The 21,205-nt window shown below is 44.4% G+C and overlaps 1 long non-coding RNA gene across 1 annotated transcript; it reads left to right on the forward strand.

Moving 5' to 3' along the window:
• The first annotated feature begins 267 nt into the window (after positions 1 to 267).
• On the forward strand, positions 268 to 6,203 carry LOC133363837 (uncharacterized). Its single transcript, XR_009757783.1, has 3 exons — positions 268 to 1,114; positions 2,444 to 2,771; positions 4,385 to 6,203. It is a non-coding gene; the product is annotated as an uncharacterized LOC133363837 (long non-coding RNA).
• Positions 6,204 to 21,205: the final 15,002 nt, after the last annotated feature.

A 21,205-nucleotide genomic window follows, 5' to 3' on the forward strand; every position in this document is an offset into this window, starting at 1 on the left:
GGAAGTGGCAGTCCGTAACTATTGGCCTTCACCATTATAAAGCCAAGGATTATCTTTGAGATGGGTGGGGAGTTCTTGCTGAGGAGTCCATTGAGGGCTACCATCTCTGTTCCTCAAAGTGCCAACCAGCCATTAATTACTTGCAGCTGATGGGGTTCCAGAGAGTGCCTCCAGGAGGAACAGCACACATTCCTGGCACCAGCTGGCTAATTCAATTTATTTCAGCAGTGCTTGCTTCTGTCAGAATATTCATGAGCAGCAGAACAAGTACTAGTGGCTCAGGCAGAGGGCTGCTGCTTAGAACATGAGCAGGCACGCAAAGAGAGAGAAAAACAGGACAAAATACTACTTTAATTTTTTATATATATAAAAGCATCCCTTCAGTCTCCTGCCAAACTAGCCGGAGTATTCTTCTGCTGTTTATCCGAGGAGAGCATTTTCAGAAAACACGACTGGAAGAAGACACTAAATCCACCTTAGTAAAACAAGCCACATTTCTGAGGAAGAAACCGAGAGAGGCAGAAAAAGAACCTGCGCTACTTTTTCAACAAGCGAAGAAGGCGGGAAACGGAACTGCCCAGAATTTGACTTGGCCCCCCATCACCACCACGCAAGAGAAGGCTATTTCTTTAAAGGACCGCCAGAAGGAAGCGCGTAGGAAAGGGTCTACCCCGAGACGCAACTTCTCCGGGGGCTGCGGGAGGCGAGGCTTTCAGGGAGAGAAAATTCGCAGAAAACTTCAGACAAGCGACCTGCCTCCTCTGGAACGGGATAGGGACGTGTCTGCGTTTGTCGCGAGCTGCGTGGGTGCTTATTGAGGCTCGAGGCTGCGCCGCGCCGGAGTTTCTGTCGGGACCCTGCGAAGGAGTGAGCGGAGAAGACTCCAGCGAGGCTCCTCTGTTCCTGGCGCACAGAGGTGAATGAGAGCGAGGCCTCGCTGCGACTGTGGGGAGGCCACTCTCAGGCGTCTTGGGGAAGGACGGGACTGAAGGAAAGAAGGTGGGAGCGAGACTTTCGCCGCACGAGAGAGAGTGAGCGAGCCACACGCTTTGTCTTTTCCTATCCACTTATCCCGGGACGAGAAAAGGAGGAAGGAAAGGCGCCACCTCGCCCGGTAAGGGATGCGCAACGGCTCTAAATGGGGTGTACGGGAAGGCTCGTGGCGATTACGACAACGTGCGGGATGGTTTGGAACTGGATATGGGGCTTCTTCCTCGGCAAGGGAAATCTAGGTTTGGGGAGGGAACTGGGAACGTGAGGAATAAGATCGAAGGGTGAAGGAGCAAATATGTACCAATATCCCTTTAACTCATTCCTCAGAAATTCCACAGAGTTAAACGGAGCGTGATCCTAAGTGAGTGCATATAGGCCTGCAGCCTGACTGCGAATTAATCAACCCTTGACACCCTTTAATTGCCCCTTATGTACCGCTCAATCGGAGCGTTAACAAGAGCAGAGAGCTGGACCCCCCCCCTTTCGATTAAAACCATGACTATGGGGATTCTAATCCGTATTAGCGACTGTGTTAAGTAACTAGGGGAATGGAGCGTGGTAATTACTCCGGATTAACCAGAGGGAAGCCATAATCTTGTATCTGCTGAAAGCGGAGGAAACCATTTATGAAGGAAATAAAGAAGTGGATAGGATGAAGCTGAGGTAGAGAGATTAGCCGGGGGCGGGGTAGCTACGGAAGGAAGAGACCCAGTAGTTGGGACATAGATCGGACAGAATGTATGGGCTATTGAAGAGAAGGGTTCTTTTCGCTCCTTTATTAGTATTAGGTTTTTTCAAGTGCTCATTTTTAGAAGGCTGCTTATTGGCATCCAGCATCAATCCAGGATAATCCTTGGGATGGGAGGGGGGCTCTTGCTGACGAGCCCACTGAGAGCTGCCGCCGCCTCTGTCCGCTCCTCAAGGTGCCAACCGGCCATTAATTACTTTCAGCTGGTGGGGTTCCAGACAGTTCCTCCAGGAGGACTGGGCGCGCACTCCTAGCACCAATTGGCTAATTCAATTTACTTCAGCAGCGCTCGCTTCTGTCAGAATATTCATGAGCAGCAGAATGAGTATCAGTGGCTCAGGCAGACAGCAGCCGCTCAGAACACGGGCAAGCTAGGCAGAGAGAGAGAGAAGAGGAGAGAAAAAAATATTACTTTAAAAAACCCACAATGTTTACAAAAGCTTCGCTATAGTCTCCCGTCCCAAAGGAGGGTGAGCTGAATGAGAGCCTCAGTGATTCTCCTGCCACTTACCCGAGGGGACTGTTTTCAGAAGGCGACAGAGCTGGGAGAACAGTAGACCATTTATAGCAGAAGAAGTCATCTCTCTGAGGAGGACGCCGAGGAAGAGAGAGAACCTGCGCTACTTTTTTCAAGAGGCAAAGAAGTAAGGAAACGGGGATTGTCCAGAATTCCACTTGGCTTTTCTTTTGCTTTTCTGGCAGGAGAAGGTGACAGAAGAAAGCGAGGAGGAAAAGGTTTTCCAAACTCGCAACCGCTACCGGGGGCGGCGACGACGACAGGGGGTGGGGAAGAGAAGCCCGACAAAAACTCCGGGCAAGCAACCTGCTTCTGGTGGAAGAGGAAAGACAGGGCGGTGCTGCGTTTGTCACAGAAACGCCTGTCTGCCGGCGGAAAGAGGGAGCCGAGCTGCGCGTGGCTTACTGAGACGCGAGGCTGCGGCTCGCTGGAGTTTTTGTCGGGACCCTGTGGAGGAGCGCGCGGGGCAGAGCGCCGGAGAGGCTCTTTCTGGGCTTCGTGGCGCCCGCTGAGGTGAGAGAGAGTGAGCCATCCCTGCGACTGCGGTGAGGCCACTCACCGGCTTCTTGGGGAAAGGAAGAACGGTACTGGAAGGGAAGGAGGTGTGGGCGAGAAAGGGAGATAGACTCGCTTTGTCTTCTGTCACCGACTTATCCCGGGTCGAGAGAAGGGGGAAGAGAAGGCACCACCTCGCCCAGTAAGGGATGCGTCACGGCTCTTAAAAGGGGTGTAGGGCAGGATCGTGTCTTGCGGAAGGATCCACGCTTGGTGGCGCGCCATAATTTGCGAGCGGGCGAGTTTTGGAGATGACAGGGATCTCCTCCCGCACGAGGGAGATCTAGGTGAAGGGAGATGGCACTGGAAAGGGGCATATGCACGAAAATCACTTCCAGTCTGGTCCCCTGGCATGTTTACTCCGAAGTTCCATAGAGTTCCATGGAACTTAATCCTAAATGTGAGAACAGTAGTACTGCAGAGTAATTTATTCCGGATTAATCTACTCGAAGTGGGAGGTACAATGTGCACATCCAGGTATTGATGCTGGGGTAAGGAGTGCCATCCTAATGACGTAGATTTAAAGGGGGATGGTCCCTGTTAAAGTTTATGAAGACATAACTAAAAATAGAGTTTAATTTATGCATGAAGCCTATAAAATGACATGCGGAGTTTTCTAATGCAAAGACAGCTGTTGAAGTCCAATATAGCTCATGGATGCATTTGCTATGAGATAATGGGATCTGAGTTCTGCATATGTGGGGGGACAGAGTGGTACCTGTGGTAAGAGTGAGAGGACAGTAGAAAGTGGACTGTTCCATAAATAAGTGAATAGCACTACCATGATTGGTGCAGACATTTACTACAGAAAGACTTCTCTGTAAGAGGGAGGGGAGCACAGGGAACCTTGATAAAGAGGGAAGTCAAACAGTTGATTGTAGGAGCTGTACACTTTAAGGATCTAAAAAAAGACGTGAGGCTGATAAGAACAGTACATTATAAGAGCTCTGCAAAAGACAGAGTACAGCAAAGAGTCCTCTATTATGTACAGGCAGCATTTGTAGAGGTTGTGAGTTCTGTTTAGAGAATCTCTAAGGAGATGTCCTGGTCCAAGAATCCACCCTGCTGCTCCTCAGCCTCCATAAGTGAAAGTGGGGATAAATATATGCAGTAATTTGTAGTAGAACATCCATAAAGGAAGTGAATTGTGACAGCAGTGAAATGGGATAGAGACAGGAACAAGCAGCAGAACAGAAAGTATGCCAGTGCCACAATTTCACTGTAAATATGTGAAAATAAAGTGATGGGGGTGCTTTAAACAAAGTGAATGATTCTTTCACCTCTTCCAAGAATAAGTTTGTGTTCTTTTCTGACCAGTCGAATTGGTAACATTTGGCTGATTGTGGGCAGCCCTTTCATAACGTACTTCTTCAGATTCAGGAATCTGCCAGTTTTTGTTTCTGTATATTAAGGAAGGAAAGAGGTAGAGAGGATGGAGTTGAGGTGGAGAAAATAAATGTAAAAAAGATACGGAAGGAAGAGAGCCAGTGGCTGGGACATAAATCAGGCAGAATATATGGGGCATTGATGAGAATAGTTCTTTTCACTCCTTTATTATTATTTTTTAAAAGTGCCCACTTTGGAAGAAAGAAAAAGAAGAGACTGATTATTGGCATCCAGCACTGAAACCAAGGCAGCTGATGCTGAGAGGAGCCAAAGGGTGCAGTTCTTCTTAGTTTAAAAACAGCACGGCATTCTTTGCCAAAGATTGCTGTAAACACTGAATAAAGATTTCATTGTGGGTTGGTGTGACTAGAATAATTAGTCAGTTAATTGTTTATTCTGATCCAAATGTGCAGTACTCAGAAATACATAGTTAAAAAAATAGCAACAAGTGAAAGAGAGAAAAGTTTAGTAACTTGCAATATTTATCACATTGTTATATTTACCATCTGTTATAGTGTTACAATACTCAGAAAACTGAACTTGGTTGTTTTTTTCATTTCAGAGACAAATCTTGGTATGCAATTGAATTTTTTAAACATGTCTTGTATCTACTTCTCCATTTCAGTTTGATGTGACAGTTGTGTTTCTCTTCCTCTCTCTTTTTAATGAAAAAAATACAAAGGTGATATAGAATGAGCATCTTAAATGGATTGACTAATACCAATTAATATATTCTTTTTCTGTGCGCACTTTATTGCCAACTCAGCAGGGATGAAAGCTAATTGTGCCAGCTTTTGTGCTGCTCTGACACTCTTCAAGCGGTATTGCTAGAGTCGAGCTGTAAACTATTGAGTTTTTTTTTAACACTGTAATTATTGCGTCTGAGGCAAGTTACTTTTCAAAAAAGGCTGCTCTATCAAATGCTCAACTGGCATTATAAAGAGTTTTTTATAGCATTCACTATCCTATGTGACTTTAATGAAGTGTGACAGGTTTGCTAGTGCCTCAGGGTGACTTTAATCATGGAAATTATGGTTATTTACATAGCATCATCAGTTACATAATGTTTTATAGCATAAGTTTCTTTTTAAAAAAAACTAAACTAGTCCCTGCCCTAAGGAAATTTAAAATTAGATAGTGGAGGGGAAGCAGAGGGAGATGAGAAGTAAGAGTCATGAGATATGGATGTAAAAAAATGCAGTTACCCATAACAGTGGTACAATCCTATATGCATGTTTATTTAGAAATAAACCCCACTGTGTCCATTGATGTGGACAGAGCAACCCTAACTCTGGTCAGCGAGCAGTGGGACAGAATGGTGTTGTGGAGACACCACTGCATCCAAAGCCCTGCCATTTCCACCAGCCAGGCTAGAGACAGATATATCCACATTTATTTTTATTCTATTTTATTGATTGATTTATTGTTGCACCAGCTTTTGATGCTTCAAAAAGACTCAGACTGGCCCCTGTTTTGGAGCTGGATCAGCTTAGTACCCTGTGGATCTTTTCCCAGCCCAGATCCACCCCCTCCACTGAAACACCCTGTTTTGGGCTCCCATCAGGTACTGGTGGTGAGAAAACCACTGGTGGGTGTGGGGACATGGCAGCAGAGCCCCCTATTGGTGTAATCCCCTCCAGCAGTGCATCTTGTGGGTTAGAATTGCACCCTTATCACCACCATAAGTATGCTTAGGATTACAACTAGAGGCCATTGGAGATGGGGGACTTTCACAGGGGGAGTAAATAAGCAAGGACGTTTTGTAAAAGTTGGGTTTTAAGAAAGGATTTGAAGGAATAGAACTTGCACTTCAGATAGTAAACTGTGACTTCCTGACATTTCAATGTAAGTGAAATGTGATAGTAGCCACATCTACTTTATAAGCAACAACTGTCATGTGTCTGTGCACCTGAACAGGGCACTACAAGAACCACTCAACCAATGTGCAGAAAGAAAGTGTCAATCAAAAGACTGCTGGCAAGTCTTATATTTCACAGACTTAATACCCCACTCTTCTTAATATAAAACCGAATCTGCTTTCATCAAGAACAAAATGTTTTTCCTTGCCTATTTTTCAGAAGGAATTCAATGCAACTAACAATAAAAAACAAAAGAAATAAAATATAAGATAATTCATAGTTCCAAGAAATCGTAAATCAAAATATTAGGATAAGAAACCAAGAATACAATAACAGATTACAAAACAGCCATCAGAATTAAAAAGAATCAAAAGATCAAACTACTCACAAGAAGAAATATTCAACCAATGGTCTTTTTAAATAGCCATGTCTTCACCTGCTTTCTAAAACAGCCCACTTCGTAAGGCATGTCATAGGGTTGGGTGCCACTACAAAAAAGAACCTATCCCTTATCACAGCAAAGTCTTCCTCATGGTGAAGATGGGCCACAGATGTGGAGGGGAGCATGTGTGCTGGCTTATATGAAAGAAATCACTCCTTAAAGTGTGCAGGTGACAAACCATTAGGGGCTTTAAAAGGTTAACACCAGTACTTTGAACTGAGCCTGGAAACAAACCAGCCATCAGCATCCTAGCTACAGCATTTTACACTAATTGCAGTTATCAAATGCTTTTCAAGGCTAGCCCAACATAGAATACATTGCAGCAATCTAATTTAGAGTCTCCTTCTGTGAGGAAGGGCAGGATATACAATTATTATTATTATTATTAAACAATGATGACTGTGATGAGGTCTAACTTTGTCAGGAAGAATTGTAGTTGGTGAACCAGTCAAAGATGGAAAAGGTCACTCCTCACGAGTGATACTACCTGAACATCTAAGAAGAGCACTGAATCAAGGAACACCTCTCAAGTTACAAACCCGATCTTACAAGGGGGAGTGCAACCCCATCCAGGATACACTGTAAACCCAAAGCCAAATGGTCTACCTACCAACAGTACTTCTGTTTTGTCTGAATTCAGCTTGTTCCACCTCATTCAGTACTTCACAGGTACCAAACAGCAGTTCAGCCTTTTGTCTGACTCTGTAGGATCAGATGAAAATGAGAGAAAGTTGGGTGTCACCAGCATACTGTTGACTCTGGATGACTTCAGCTATTAGTTTCTTGTATATGCTAAACAACATGGGGACAAAATGGAGCCTTGTGGAACTCCATAGGGCAAGAGGAAGAACAACTGTCCCCGAGCACCACTTACTGGGTCCTTTCTCTCAGAACGGAGTGGAGGCAGTTCAATACTGTGCCCCTAATATCCATTCAAGATAGTCCAGGAGAGCATACCATGGTCAGTGGCATTGAACATTGCTGAAAGAATTCAAGATAATCTTTCAGAGATGTACTGTCCCTGTTCATTTTCCAATGTAAATCATCCACAAGAGGCAACCAAAACAATTTCCATGCCAAAACCATACCAAAAGCCAGACCAGCAGTACTCTAGATAATCAGTTTCGTCCAAACACTGTACCACCACAACTACTCACAAAGTTTGCCTGAAAAAGTGATGCTAGACACTAAGCAGTAGTTATTCAAATGGGGGTGGGGAGATGTGTGTGTGTGTGTGTGTGTGTGTGTGTGCATACATGTACCTGTTTTAGCACCAAATGTGCCAAAGTCTCCCAGAGGGAACATAGGAAGCTGTCTTATACTGAATCAGACCATTGGACCATCTAGCTCAGTGTTGTTTACAGTGACTGGCAGTAGCTCTTCTGGATTTAAGTCTGGGTTCTCTCCCAGTCCTACCTAGAGGTGCCAGGGATTGAATCTGGGAACTTCTGCATGCAAAGCAGTTGCTCTACCATCAAGCTATGGCCCTTCCCAAGCATTTATTACTTCACCAGCTGAGTACAAGCCTGACCATGATGATTTCATAAGCCAGACTGGGTAAGAATCAAGAGTACAAGTTGTTGGTCACATGTCTCAAAGGATCCACCTCCTCTGGGCCAACAAGCTAGAAAGTATCCAATAAAACATAACAAACAGAGTCCCTAGCCTCCTCCAAAACTGTTACTGACAAACTGGAGTCCAAATCAGAATGGATCCTAGCAACAGCTCTGCTGAGTGGCACCAAGGAGGGTAACAGTGTTGTAAACATCAAGATTTCTTTGCCACCATCATCGCCACAGAGTAGAGTCAATAATGCATTTGGATCACTATGAGTCTCCCTCCATCATTACTCTAGCTATCACCCAGTCATGTCATTATTCCTGTTTCCCCAGTGAACAAAGTGACCTACAATGTGTGTGTTGTGTGTTTGTATGTAAGTTTTTAATATGTGCTTGGGAAAGAGGTTTTTCTATCAAGCGGGGGGACTTGAGGGGGCCCCAATTACTGTAGTGACGGGCAGAGGGAGGTATGGCGGTGTGAGAGGGACTGGCCAGGTAAGGGGAACGCGTCCTAGACATGTCGTGGCTGTGCCGTGTTCCGGTCCCTCTCACACACGCAGAGTTGTTGGTTGTACTCTCAGCCAACTCTCGGATCTCCAGTTGCTGCTTTTAAATGCCAGATCGGTACTTAATAAATCTTCCCTTGTCCACGACTTGATTGTGGATGAGGCTGCCGATCTGGCATGCATAACTGAGACCTGGGTGGGTGAGCAGGGAGGAGTTGGTCTCTCCCAGCTCTGCCCACCAGGGTACTTGGTTCAGCATCATGGTAGATCTGAGGGTCGGGGAGGTGGGGTTGCTGTGGTCTATAAGAGTTCCATCTCACTCACCAAGCACCATGTCCATACAATTACTGGCCTGGAATGTTTGCACCTGGTGTTGGGCCAGAGGGACAGGCTGGGAATCCTTTTGGTGTACCGCCCACCTTGCTGCCCAATGGCTTCCCTAACTGAGCTGATGGAAGTGGTCTCGGAGGCATTGCTGAGATCCCCCAGACTATTAGTACTGGGGGATGTCAACATCCATGCCGAAGCGACTTTGTCTGGGGCAGCTCAGGACTTCATGGCTTCCATGACAACCATGAGGCTGTCTCAATTTGTTAGTGGTCCAACACATGTATCGGGGCACACTCTAGACCTTATTTTTGCGACTGGACATGGGGATAGTGATCTGGATGTGGGGAGTATTACATCTCTCCCTTTGTCATGGACAGATCACTGCTTGCTGAAGTTTAGACTCTCAGTAGCCTCTTCCCTCTGCAAGGGTGAGGGACCTATTCAATTGGTCCGCCCCCGGAGACTAATGAATCCTGAAAGTTTTCAAAGGGCTCTGGGGGTTTTTCCGGCTGACAGGACTGGCGCTCCTGTTGAAGCTTTGGTTGGCCTGTGGAATACAGAGATGACCCGAGCTGTTGACACGATCGCTCCTGTGTGCCCCCTCCTGTGTAGAGCTCATACAGCTCCTTGGTATACTCCAGAGCTGAGAGCAATGAAGCAAGATAGGAGGCGGCTTGAGAGGAGATGGAGGCGAACTCCTGACGGATGCAATTATGCGCTGGTTAGTGCCTCCACCAAGTTGTATGTAAGAGCGGTGAGGGTGGCAAAAAAACAACATTTTGCTGCCACCATCAATTCATCTCTTTGCCGCCCAGCGGAGCTTTTTAGAGTTGTCCGCGGGCTACTTCAGCTGGGCCTGCAGGACACGGTAGAATCATCGGTGGCTCGCTGTAATGGGTTTGCTGAGCACTTCCAGCATAAGATCTTATGCATCCGCCGGGACCTAGACTCCCAATTTATAGCAGTTGACCCTAACGAGGTGTCCGGAGCACAGTCTTGTCATGCTTTATTGGATGAATTTCAGTTGGTTCAGCTCGAGGACGTGGACAAGGTGCTTGGACTGGTACGTGCAACCACTTCGATACTCGATCCGTGCCCCTCTTGGCTAATAAAATCTAGCAGGGAAGGAACAGTTGGCTGGGCCAAGGAAGTGATAAACGCCTCTTTACGAGAGGGAGTGGTCTCTGACTGTCTGAAAGAGGCGGTGGTGAGACCACTCCTGAAAAAATCTTCCTTGGACCCAGAAAATTTCAACAGCTACAGACCAGTAGCAAATGTTCCGTTCCTGGGCAAGATCTTGGAACGTGTGGTTGCTGGCCAGCTCCAGGCACTATTGGATGAAACCGATTATCTAGATCCATTTCAGTCAGGCTTTCGGCCTGGTTTTGGCACTGAGACGGCCTTGGTCGCCCTGTATGATGACCTATGTCGGGAGAGGGACAGAGGGAGTGTAACTCTGTTGATTCTCCTTGATCTCTCAGCGGCTTTTGATACCATCGACCATGGTATCCTTCTGGGGAGGCTCGCGGAGTTGGGAGTTGGAGGTACTGCTTGGCTGTGGTTCCGCTCCTACTTGGCGGGTCGTCTCCAGAAGGTAGTGCTTGGGGAACATTGCTCGACTCCGTGGGCTCTCCAATGTGGAGTTCCGCAGGGGTCGGTTCTGTCTCCCATGCTTTTTAACATCTACATGAAGCCGTTGGGTGCGGTCATCAGGAGTTTTGGAGTGCGTTGTCATCAGTACGCTGATGACATGCAGCTCTACTTCTCCTTTTCATCTTCTTCAGGTGAGGCTATCGATGTGCTGAACCGTTGCCTGGCCACGACAGTGGACTGGATGAGAGCTAATAAACTGAGACTCAATCCTGACAAGACTGAGATGCTGCTAGTGGATGGTTTCTCTGATCGGATGGTGGATACATACCCTATCCTGGATGGGGTTACACTCCCCCTAAAGGACCGGGTTCGGAGCTTGGGAGTCATCTTAGACTCTTCCCTCTCACTTGAGGCTCAAGTAGCCTCGGTGGCACGGAATGCGTTCTACCAACTTTGGTTGGTAGCCCAGCTACGTCCCTATCTGAGTCAGGAGGACCTTACATCGGTGGTACATGCTCTGGTAACCTCGCATTTGGATTACTGCAATGCGCTCTACATTGGGCTGCCTTTGAAGACAGTTCGGAAGCTGCAGCTAGTGCAAAATGCGGCCGCAAGATTGCTAACAAGGACCAAGCGGTCCGAGCACATAACACCTGTTCTGGCACGCTTGCACTGGCTACCAATATGCTTCTGGGCCAGATTCAAAGTGTTGGTATTGACCTATAAAGCCTTATACGGCACGGGACCATGCTATCTGTCGGACCGCCTCTCCCGATACGAACCTGTCCGTTCACTACGTTCTGCTACGAAGGCCCTCCTCCGGGTTCCGACTCATAGGGAGGCCCGGAGAGTGATGACAAGATCTAGGGCCTTCTCAGTGGTGGCCCCCGAACTGTGGAACAGTTTCCTCGAGGAGGTGCGCCTGGCGCTGACACTACTATCCTTTCGGTGCCAGGTTAAAACCTTCCTCTTTCCCAATGCATTTTTAACTTAAGTTATTGATTTCTTTTTGTTGTAACTGACTTTTGATCGTTTATTGTTATATGTTATATGTTTTTATTGTATTATATTGTGTATTTTATTATATTCCTTGTTGTTCACCGCCCAGAGAGCTTTTGCTAGTCGGGCGGTATATAAGTGTAATAAATAATAATAATAATACAATACAATGGAAGGGGCTTATAATACAGTCTGAACCATCAACATTTATCATTCAAAATGTGTTAGAACAAAGGTGGTTAAAAAGTTAACTACATGCAAAATTAAAGAGTTAATGTTGAGCTTTCCTAAGATAATATGTTCCACAGGCATGATGAGGCCAAATCAGAATGAATCCACTTGCAGAGTTATTGCTGGGATCCATTCTGATTTGGAGTTCTAACATTACTCAACAATGGAATTAGAATCTGGGCTCCCTCAGATGGTATTAATGAAGGTATGAATGAATAATAAAGGTATATATGAAGTTTTAATGAATTAAAACTTGTGTAGAGAAGCATTCCCTAAGAAGGATATCTGTCTCAGGCTGTGCAAGGCATTAAAGGTTGAAACTAGCATTTTACTTTTAATTATCTCAAGTTCAGGGTCATTTTTAGTGTGACAATTATTCTACCTTCCCTATTCATAGCCATCAAAAATCCTTATGAGGAAGAATGTCTTACCAAAATATGGTTGTACACATTAATGTAGTTAATAAGTGCAGGTCCCTTCATAATAATCACAGCCATGCCCCTTTCTAAGATTAATCTTGCCAAGCTTGAATACTGCTTTCTGCTTCTCTATCATTGTCACATTTGACTGTCCTCTTTCACTGTGAGAGATATTGCTTGAATTACTGAGTTCACTGTTTACATGTTTATCCCCTGATGCTACCAAACTGCTTGATGATGTAGATGGGATGCTATCATCAGGATTCATTCTCTCTTCTGCATTTACAGACTTCTCACTCTCCACAACTTGGCTTTTTGAAATAGGAACTGATAGGAACCCCTTTTACTCTGATTGGCTCCAGTCAGCAGTAAAGAACATGGAACCAAGTTAGAAGACTCTTCTCAGTGGCTAACACACTCCCCTTACATGCTGATTGGCTCATAGGATGCTGGAGACATACTAACCCTGTTGGGACCTGGCTATCAAAAAAGGGGGGTCTAGGACCTCCCTGAGACCCTTGATGGCTGCACCCCTGGTTGTGCATCTTCAAAAACACATACAGACCTGTTCTTTGGTAGGTCACCAAGGGAAGAATTTCTAATGCTGAGAGGCAGCCACCAAAAGTACCCTTCCATGCACCCTTGCAGTCTTGATTTTGCATGTAGTTGATATGCTTAAGTAGTGTTCCTGGTCAATGTAAATGTTGTTGATTGAATGGAACAATGGGATGAAAGGAGTCTGTTAGGTATGTTGGGCCCAGGCTGTTAAGAACTGTGTAAATCTGTAATTAAAACTGAGCCCAGAGGTGGAAACACTAGAGAACAGGTGTAACATACTCCTGATGACCACTTTGGGAGGTGCAACACAGCATTCTGCACTAATTGCAGCATCAAAGCCTACTTCATGAACAGCTTCATGTACAGTGCATTCAAGAACTCCTGAACCTTAGAATCTTTGGTGACATTGGTTGATCTGTCCTGATGATGTCACAGTGGACCTGGTTAGGTCAAAGTGTTATGTCCCTTCTGTGAAATCAGAGCCACTAACAGGTAGTGGTACTGTGACTCATTTGACAATACAAAATTCACTAATCTGTCAAAATAGATTAGCTAACAGATGTCATTTTCCAATGACATACACTTCTTGAAGCCATGTACCATACCTGAGGTATCCACCTGAGTTATTTATATTTGCATTTGTTTTATTTGCTTTCTGAGCTATTTTTCCCCTTTGCATTAATTGTACTTCTTGACATGCATCTTTAATAAAACTCAGTGTTAATGAAAAGGAAAAGCAGAAAAGGAAAAGAGGTGAGAGCTCAAGGAGAATCCACCCCAATAATTTGATTGAAAGGGAGGGTATAAAAATAATAAAATTCATAAAATAACATGGGAGAATAGTAATAAAATGACTTTCACTGATAGAAACTAGCAAATAGACTAACAAACAAAAGAAGATAGATGTAGGTAGAACTGGGTACATCTGAGCACAGAACACCTTGTAATTAAGTTCTTTTTAAAACATTAAATGAGATAATTTCGAGGTTGATGTCAAAATCTGCATCAATGAATTTTTGATATGACTCAAGTAACAGGCAAGATTTTATGCCAGGGATTAATTTGTCTTTCAGTGCAAATCCAGGGAGCTCATACACATTGTTATGTCATGCTTAACGGTCTGGTAGTTCAGTCTTTTAAACAGAGGCACAGTTGTCATACCTGTCACTGTCATGCATTAGGAAACTGGGAAGTCACTTGTAAGGAAAAAGACTCAGAAAGGCTGCAGACACTCATCCACCTTGCAGCTGGAAAATAAGTTTTATTATTTTTGAGCATGGCTGAACTTTGACACTGTTCACTATGCTAGAGAATGGGGAAAGTCAGAAATTGTCTCAGGAATAACTTAATTGTTTTATTCAGGCTTTTGGCCTGAAGCAACGAAAACAACAATGCACGGTATGACCTGGATATTCCAAACTCCAGAAAGCGCATTAAGTTTTCACAAAACAATGGGTTGCCTGATTATGAGAAGGGATAGGAAGCGTGTAGAGAAAAGATAAGTCATTTGGTAAAGCACCACACCGCCATTTATCTGAACTGCTATGTTCAAATAGTAAGAAGTGTAGAACTGTGACAGGGCACACATTAATTGTTATTCCATGGTTGGAGAGGAACCTTCTTTGGGTTTCTTATTTGTTACTCATTTTGTTCGCACAAACTGTTTCAAGACAGTCTTCTGATCTGTGCTGTTTGCCAAAATAAGCTGAGTACACTGAATCCAGTTTGGGGGAACAATAAGCACAAAGGATAATGCATGCCATAGGCTGCAATCCTTGTCCCCTGCTCAACACTGCTGGAGGGATTAAGATTAAGTGAAGGGACTCCACTTGACTCTTTTGGGCTCTGCCTACAGAGGATGAGTCTTCACTGTGGAGGCTCCCACTGTGCCTGCTGAAAGCACAGCCAGTTGAGAAGCTACCGCTAGCAGTGTTCCTGCCAGCTGTGGTTGGAACAAGGTCCCAAAACTTAATAGTGTGGGCAAGGGCACAGAAGGGCTGGCGATGGATCCTCTGGATCTAAATCTGGTTCATTTTCTGGAGAGAGATCTGGGGCTGCAAAAAAGACACATGTCCCCCTGCCACTGCCTTCTGCCACAGTTGGCAGGAGCTTGAAGGGTTATGTATGTGGTAGTAAATCCACTGCTCCGCAGCTTCCGCTCCCCCATCAGAACTGCTCTGCCTAAATCTAAAAGTGTTCTTACCCTGGACATGTTGCACATTGTGCATGCAAACCAGCTACGGAAATATATTTCCAACAGGTCTCTCTCTCTCTTTTTAATTTGATAGATGTGGCACGACCCTGTCACCAAAACATTAATGACAGTATGTATATCTAACAAAATAAAATCTTTAATCTTTCATGATAAAAATTAAATTATATTCTATAACATGTAACTGAATGAATAATTGAATGAATAATTTATTTTGGTCAAAGACCAGCATATTCAGAACACAAATCAAATGCATACATAAATATTTACAAGAGTAAAAAATTAACCAAAACTAATAAAACCAGTAAAACATTTTAAAATATCTAAAACCGCTTTTTCCTGCGAGTGATAGCAGCTACACAGAATTTTGCCACCTTACTAGTGACTCGTGGGTCCCTATCTTCCAGAAGTTGGTAGACAGCTGGTGACTCGGGGCCTGTACACTATTTATAGAATGGAAAGTAAATGAGGGTATCGCGTAGGTCACAATATAAGGGGCAGTATAGAAAAACATGATCCACCGTTTCTACCTTCCCAGACCCACAAGGGCAAGTCCGTTTGTCATAGGGAACTCTCTTATATCTACCTTCGAGAAGCGCTGAAGGGAGTACATTAAATCTCACCAGAGTAAATGCCCTTCTATATTTGGCGATACACAGATTAGTTAAATAGCCTGCAGGCGCGAAGAAGGCCTTGCTAATCCGCAAATTGGGATAAGCTGCCACTAGACTCTGATTATTTTGCACCTCAATGTCGCTTATTCGTTGATTGATGGTTTCTTTAGCCTTATAATAACTAAGATCTAATATCGCTTTCACTGAAAAGCCAAGGGATTGCAATTTATTGTTCACCAAGTAATTCCATTGTGATTGAAATGAATCAGCAAGAGTTAGTGGGGCTAAGCCTAGGGGAGAAAAAATCAACTTGAGCCAAAAGTTGAGCCTGTAAATCCAGGCACATGACTCCATTTGTAAAGCCCCGACTTCCAAGCGTAGAGCAACATTGGGAACACAACCAGGGATCCGGACGATGCTCCTTGGGAATTTAGATTGTATACGTTCAAAATGATCGTAATTACCCTGTGCACATAGCTGCGAGCCATATAACATCTGGGGAATAATCTTGGCATTATACACTTGCATCACCACCTGGATATACTGTCCCCCTTTTGAAAAGAAGAAGGCAAGTACAGCTCTTGCACTTCTCTGAGCGTTCTCCGCTGCATTAATAATATGTGTTTTCCAGGTGCCAGAAGCATGAAATGTTATACCCAAGTACTTGAAAGCTGATACCTGGTCAATTAAGTGATTATTTAGTTGCCAGCGATGTTTTTTCTTTTTACGGGAGAAGACTAGAATCTTAGACTTATAATTGATTTCTAGCATTTCTTGGGTACAGAAGGAAGTTAACGCTCTCAATAGGCATCGTAGACCTACTTTTGTTATTGGTATAAGAACCACATCATTGCATAAAGCAGAGCAGAAAGAAATCTGCCAGCCAACTTGGGGGGGGGTGGATTCACCCTCTCAAGGTATTCAAGTACGGAGTTGATATAAAAATTAAAAAGGGCAGGGGTAAGAATACAACCTTGCTTAACTCCGTTATATGTGGGAATTAAAGCAGACAAGTGGCCGGCATGATTACATCGTACCCTCAGACCAGGGTTGCCATAAAGACTTCTGTTCAGCATTAATAACAGCTTATCTATATTAGTTTCCATGAGCTTTTTCCAGAGTCTATCCCTTGGGATTGAATCGAACGCTGACTTAAAGTCTATGAAAGCTGTATAAAGAGCACCACCAGAAGATGACATGTACTTTTCCACCAAATGGTGGAGTACCAGTCCCTGGTCAATAGTGGAGCGTCCTGCTCTGAAACCTGCTTGTTCTTCCACTAAGATGTTTTCAACCTCCAGCCAATCAGAGAACTTAGCAAGGAGATGACTGGCATAGAGTTTGCTGATAATGCTCAACAAACTGATAGGACAGTAATTTGCGGGATCAGCTCTCTTCCCTTTTTTGTAGATGGGGATTATGATGGCTAACCCCCAATTTTCAAGGATATGGGCTGATTGATCTATGCATGTAAATAAAGCTGCCAAAATCGGGGCCCACCAATCTATATTATTCTTAAGAAGTTCAGGGGGGATATTGTCACATCTGGGCGCTTTACCCAGTTTAAGATTATTGAGCAAAGTAACAATTTCAGAAATGGAAACGGGGGGCCATTTGGGGAGGGTATTGAAATCAATATCCTCCCCCCCGCTACTCAAGCTGGTGTGCCTCTTGGCAAAAATAGATCTAAAATGTGATTCCCAAACACCAGCTGGAATGTAAAAATCCCTTGCTAGCTAGCGAAGACTAGTCTCCAGAAAGCAGCCGAACCTTTCAAACTGGATGCTTTTATTAGGTTTTGCCACATCTCTCTCTGAGCTTGATTCTTTTTCATCTCAAGGTTTTATAGCGTTTCTTAAGCTCAAAATACTCAGCAGGGACTGATGATAGATCAAGGAACCTATATGACTTACATAATTCAATAAGTGAGTGCTTAAGGTCAATACATTCACGATCAAACCAGGGTTTAGACTCGTAGTAGAAACCACGATGTCTGTTCAAACTATTGAAAGACAGCTGATTATAAAGAAAGTGGGACAATTCCTGATAGCGTTCTACGGCTGCTTCGGGAGTCTTAGCAGTTATTATGGCCTCATGCAGATGTTGGATTCTTCCTAATTGGAGGAAGTTTGTCATGTCCATGGCTAATTTAGGAGACCATTTAATACACGCGGCCCTTTGTTCCGCTGCCAGATTTATCATCAGCTCATTGGTCAGCTGGAAGGGTTCATTTCCAAGGTTAAGGCACAAAGACAAGGGTAGGTGATCACTATCGTCATGGGCACCTACACAACAATTTGTCACCATATTTAGCAAATTGTATGAAACAATAAAATAATCAATTGTAGAGGCCCCTAAGTTCATTACAAAAGTGAATTCACCTCCTCTGTCACCCCTAACACTCCCGTTTAATATCACCAAATCTAGAGTATTTGTCAACCGTAGTAGACACAATCCTGCAAAATTACATTTCTTATCCTTAGCATGTCTGTAAGGAATGGGATGAGCCATCTCCACATTCGATGGAACAAGGTGGAAGTGGGAGTACAACACTCCATCGTTAGGGCCAATTCTGGTGTTAAAATCCCCAGCCATTATAATTAAAGCATCAGGGAATTCCCTCATCAAATTGCTAGTGTACTCCTCCAGCTTTTCCCAGTGGGCCTTAATTTCCTTTTTCCTACGCCAGGAGGGAAGATAGACATTTATCAGCAAAAGGTAGACAGAGGGGAACTTAAGCAGCAGAGCAAACGCGATATTGTCCAATTCTCTGATTTTCCTGTGATGAATTCCCAATTTGGTCAAGACTAGCACGGCAAGTCCTCCTTTGGGGCATCCCCCCCTAGCGCTAGAAGCTGCATCGAGGGAGTAGGTGGTAAAGCAGCTCACAGCTGGTTTTTCTCTCAGCCAAGTCTCTTGGATAAAAATGATATCATATGCATTAATATACATTAAGAATGATGGGTCGTTGCACTTATTAGCCCAACCAGAAACGTTCCAGGACAATATCGTTACCTGGGCATTATGCCTGGGAGGTTTCTGTCAGATGGAGGGAGAAGGTACCTTTCCTGCCAATCCATTACTAGGGTTGGCGTTCTCCAACAGGGTTGGTGTGGTATACCGGATACCCTTCTCAGGTTGCTTCTTCTGGGCTGTACAATGCAATATACTTATATCTTCAGGTTTCTCACAAGCCTCCATGTCGTCTTCTAGAGGCTCAATCTCTTCCAAGCTTGGGCTCCATCTGCTAACATTTGAGTAGTGCAGAGTTGGATTCTTACTTGGAGATTCATTCCAGAGCAGTATTAATTCCAGCGTTCCAAGTTCGTTCGCCTCTAAGATTCTCATCTCCGTCCAGGAAGGCGTTGATTTAATTGTTGTTAAATTTTTATTGGCCGATGAACACGTCCTGGGGGACTCGCTATAATCCCATTTGCAGGCTACAGGACTGATGTCAGCCAAACCCTGGAGGCATCTAACTCCAGGCAGCCTTTCCTGGGTAAGCTTCCGCTCAGTCAGGCACTTCTCCTTTTGTGCCTCAACCGTATTTTCCTTCGCATCTCCAGGCACCACACTTAAGGTTCTACTTTTGTTTTGGTTAAGAAAAGTCAGACGGGGTTTCAAGATTTCCATCCTTGTCAGTGTCTCCATTTGGGCATCTACTGGTAACACTCCAAATTAGTCCAACAACTTGCTTTTATCAGTGTCAAATAAGGTTGCCTCATTACTGGGAGGTTGTCTGTTGGTTACATCCACATCCTTGAGAGTCTTCTTGTAAGGGGGTTATATTCTGCTCATTTTGAGTTTGAGGGTTTCTTTTACAGGGACCGAGGTTACTTTGGTTCCTGGACCTCTGCGTTTCCTCCAACAAGCAATTGGTTACACAATTCCGAGGGACTGGAATCAGCGCCAAAGGGGACGTGACATTCTCAAAAACCCTTGTGACAAATATGTCATGACTATAGAGTGCGACATCACGTGCCAATAAGGCATTTGCCAGGCTCCATTCCCTAAAAGTGATAATCGCCCGGGCTTTTAAACCGTTAAAATGCAAATATTCAACCCGAACTAAATCATGTAAAGAGAACATGCCTGGAAGAACTTCCTTCAGGATGTTTAAGAGGTACAATTTCCACTGTGTTTGAGTTAGCAGACCCCTTGGTTTAGGGTAGTTGCACAGCATCAATTTTTTTTGCGATTCAAAACTAGATTCCAGCTCTTAGCCTTGAAATCTGCCTGCAGGAAGAGGAACATTGCGCTGCCAAGGAGGGAGAGCCCCTTGTCATCTGCTGCTGCTGTGCTGCTTCCCCTGGCTGTCACCACCACCACCCTTCCTGCTGGACTGCTACTATTAACAGCTGCCATGCCCTGCAGGACCAGGTCCCAGGTACTCAGCCAGCTGTGGCTAACCTTTTCCACCTGTCCCTCCTTGGAGGGATATATAGGCTGGCTGGCTGGCTGAGAGGCCTGGGAGACCTTCTGCCTGCAGGAAGAGGAACATTGCGCTGCCAGGGAGGGAGAGCCCCTTGTCATCTGCTGCTGCTGTGCTGCTTCCCCTGGCGGTCACCACCACCACCTTTCCTGCTGGACTGCTGCTATTGTATTTTATTGTATTTTAATGCTATTTAATTACTTGTTCTGTTGAGTTTGTTATTTATTTCTATGTTTTTGTATTTTATGCTGTTTTACTCTTATGTACACCGCCCAGAGAGCCTTTTGGCTTTGGGCGGTATAGAAATTAAATTAAATAAATAAATAAATCCTTCACCTTGCAGCTATTATCATTATAACATGTAACTGAGGAGGAGTGCAGAAGTTCCTAGCTTCCTGTCAGTGTTTGAAAAATAACCAAGGAGATTAATTCTTAAATATGAGATTAACATTCTGAGATGAGTGGGGTTGCCTCCTCTTTGAGCCTAATTGGAAAAGCTTTTCAGAAGGTTCCACCAAATGATGTGCTGGGGATTGAGTATGTGACAATTTTAAGAAGGGCATATGGGCACAATATCACCTTCTGTTCCGGTTTAGGGCCCCCATAGACATCTGGGGGCCACCAAGAGAACAGGGCACTGAAGTCAGTGGGCCATTGGCCTGATCCAACAGGGTTCTTTTTATGTACTTGTCAGCATTAGGCTCATGCTGACACCAAGTCAGTTGTGTGCTGTCTGCCACAAAACTCTGAATTTAGCCTGGAATGGCTTTTGGAAGCTAGCACAGGCTGACGTTTTTATTCCAGCCTCCGTTCAAATCATCTTGGATGCTTGAATCTCTGGGATCAAAGGAAAGCCATATATATCATTAGAGCTAGGTGGCATTTTCTTTGGTAGAGGGCAGTGTTTGTAGTTTTCTAGGCACAAGTATCCATACAACTTGACAAGAATGGAATACTGTACTCAAACAAGGTACTGCTTACTTTGCTAGAGTTACCTTCAGTTAACAGGACTGGGCTGCTCATTATGTTTAACATACCAGATAAACACCCGATCCTGTAAGAATAATCTGCTAAGAGTCTGTTGTACCATGTGTACAGAAAGATGCCAGAGAGATTGTTATGTTTTTAATTATCTTGCTTTTCTTTTATGCCTATTTTTGGTTGTGCTCTGAATGTCCTTTGGGTAGCAAAGTGAGGTATAAATAATTGAATGATATATGTAAGAATCTGAATGGGGGACAAAGGAGTTGCA

The sequence above is a fragment of the Rhineura floridana genome, chromosome 1, assembly GCF_030035675.1.
Source record: "Rhineura floridana isolate rRhiFlo1 chromosome 1, rRhiFlo1.hap2, whole genome shotgun sequence".
NCBI classification, from domain to species: domain Eukaryota; kingdom Metazoa; phylum Chordata; class Lepidosauria; order Squamata; family Rhineuridae; genus Rhineura; species Rhineura floridana.